The following is a 3,246-nucleotide window of genomic DNA, read 5'->3' on the forward strand; positions in this document are numbered from 1 at the left end:
CATTACTATTGTAGATTTTGTCTCCGTGCGTTCTGTTACATATTTTACACTGAGTAAGAAGGCTCAGAAATTAACCTTTCTCCACTATCTGTCTCTCTCTCTCTCTTTCTTACTGTTATCATTTATTGTGAGAAGTACGTGGTTGACTGCCTTATTTATAATGTAATATTTTACTGGCTCTTTTCTTGCTGAGTGAGTTATCATCCACGTAAAGATCTTTTTTAATTCATCATATGTTGTGTTGTGCAGTACAGCTGTGCCAACCCATCATGTGCCAAACACGACCTTACTAGCAAAAAGCACTGGTTTACAATGTTAATTTGGCAACATGTGTTTATATTTGTGTGTGTGTGTTAGTTGGTTACCAAGCTTCAAAGGCTCTTATCGGTAGACACTTGGCCTGTTGCATGTGTGTGTGTGTGTGTGTGTGTGTGTGTGTGTACTCACTTACTTATGGTTGCAGAGGTTCGGTCATAGCTCCTCTCCCTGCCTCTTCGCTGGTCGCTACTACTTCCACTCTTTCCCTGATCCATGTGTGTGTGTGTGTGTGTGTTTGTGTGAGTGTGCGTACGTATGTATGTGAATGTGGACCAAGGATGTTACCTAGCGGAACACCAATGTTTTACTCCTGTAGAGTACATGAACACATGTTTATAATAAGTGTCTGAGTCTGTAACTCTCTAATGTGAAAAAAAACTGTGATCAAGAATTTCGCAAATGAATACTGAAAAGTCCTAATGGATATCATTATTTTCGAATCATATGTAGATAGTGTCAAACATTTTTATTATTGCGTCATTTGTACCACTTTTAAGCTGAAAATCAAGCTAATGTGGGTTTAATATATTTGATCATGCAAAATTAGTGCTTTTATTGCATGTGATTATTTTCTCAAATATTTTGAACAATAGTAGTAGGCTGATATTGGCCGATTATTTTGTTCATGTCAGGTTTTTTAATATTTTTGTATGCGGCTTTCGTAAGATGAAGATAGCTTAGGAAATTTTCTCACTAAGTACTCTGGGCAGCGTATCGATACACTTACCAATCGTTGGTTCCTAGAGACATGTTGTTGGTTCCTAACGTATGCTTCAGCGATGTGGGGATCGGTGACCTGCACATTTAGTAAGCCTCGGAGATCGTATCCCTGCGGTATATTGTTTTAGTCTTGTTTACAAAGTATTCCTTGTATTATTCGATCCTTCCTCTAGGTCGTTGTCTTTCTCTTTTTAGTGAACTGCTCAATAAATTCGTCTTGATAGCTTCTCAAAAGCAGCAGCTGATGTCATCTTTACATTACGTGGCTATCAGCTCATGATTACAGGCGCAGTTCTGCCTGAGATGGGTCTTTGGTGAATCCCGAGAAATCTTTCGTTTACGTTGGGTCTCTTTTTTTTTCTCTCTCCTGTGTACCTGTTTCTTCTGACTGGGACATTTCTTGTCATGTCCTGGCTTCGGACGCTGCCTTTGTTGTTACTTTCCTTGTGATGAGGGAAGATTGGCGACGGCCTCCCTGGTGCTCTCAGGGAGACGGGAGGTTTGTTGAGTCCTCTTTGCATTCTCTGGATTTTTTCTTTACACATTGCCCTTACCTCTACCTTTCACGAAGTGGCTGAAAAGTTCGACTCTAGTTAGTTGGATATGACTGGGAAAATTACTGATCAGTAGCGCCAGGTAGCACTCTCGGTGGTGGCACTATGTCAAGCTGTTGTATCCACTAGGCCATTGTAGTGTATCCACAAGACCAGAGTGGCGTCGCGATCTCTATATACAAGATGAGGAGCAGTTGGAGCTTCTTACACAGGGAGCTTTTGTGTAACTTGGTGTAGTCGATACATTATGGGATTTACAACTGCAAAATTGCCTGCTGAATCCCCAGAACTCCTGAAGGTCGCTGGTTCAGTCCCCATTACTCCTGAAGGTCGCTGGTTCAGTCCCCATTACTCCTGAAGGTCGCTGGTTCAGTCCCCATTACTCCTGAAGGTCGCTGGTTCAGTCCCCATTACTCCTGAAGGTCGCTGGTTCAGTCCCCATTACTCCTGAAGGTCGCTGGTTCAGTCCCCATTACTCCTGAAGGTCGCTGGTTCAGTCCCCATTACTCCTGAAGGTCGCTGGTTCAGTCCCCATTACTCCTGAAGGTCGCTGGTTCAGTCCCCATTACTCTTGAAGGTCGCTGGTTCATTCCCAAAACTCCTCATTTATTCTGTTGCTTTCCTCATCTGGTAAGATTTTAGTTCAACGTTTAGCCTGTGTGAAGCATGTTGCCGATTAAAAACTGAATTTATTTCACCATGTCATCCCTCTTGGTAAGATTCCAATTTATTTTTTGACACACACAGACACACACACAGACACACACACAAACACACAGACATACAGACACACACACACACACACACACACACACACACACACACACACACACACACACACACAAACACACACATTGGAGTGATGTATAACCCACCACAGAACTGCAGGAGGCCAAGAGAGGAGTACGAAGAAAACAACAGGGTGATGGTGGACACACTGGCTGAGGTGGCAAGAAGAGCTCACTCGAGCAGAGCAAAGTTACTGGTAATGGGCGATTTCAACCACAGGGAGATCGACTGGGAAAACCTGGAGCCACATGGGGGTCCCGAAACATGGAGAGCCAAGATGATGGACGTGGTACTTGAAAACCTCATGCATCAACATGTCAGGGACACAACCAGAGAGAGAGGGGAGGATGAGCCAGCAAGACTGGATCTTGTGTTCACCCTGAGCAGTTCAGACATCGAGGACATCACTTACGAGAGGCCCCTTGGAGCTAGCGATCATGTGGTTCTGAGTTTTGACTATATAGTAGAGTTACAAGTGGAGAAGGTAACAGGAACTGAAGGGGACAGGCCAAACTATAAAAGGGGGGACTACACAGGTATGAGAAACTTCCTGCAGGAGGTTCAGTGGGACAGAGAAATGGTAGGAAAATCAGTAAACGAGATGATGGAATATGTGGCAACAAAGTGCAAGGAGGCAGAGGAAAGTTTTGTTCCCAAGGGAAACAGAAATAATAGGAAGACCAAAACGAGTCCTTGGTTTACCCGAAGGTGTAGGGAGGCAAAAACTAAGTGCAACAGAGAATGGAAAAGGTACAGGAGGCATAGGACCCAGGAAAACAAGGAGATTAGTAGAAGAGCCAGAAACGAGTATGCGCAGATAAGGAGGGAGGCCCAGCGACAGTATGAAAACGACATAGCATCGAAA

This window comes from Cherax quadricarinatus, chromosome 14 (assembly GCF_038502225.1).
Source record: "Cherax quadricarinatus isolate ZL_2023a chromosome 14, ASM3850222v1, whole genome shotgun sequence".
Lineage (NCBI taxonomy): Eukaryota > Metazoa > Arthropoda > Malacostraca > Decapoda > Parastacidae > Cherax > Cherax quadricarinatus.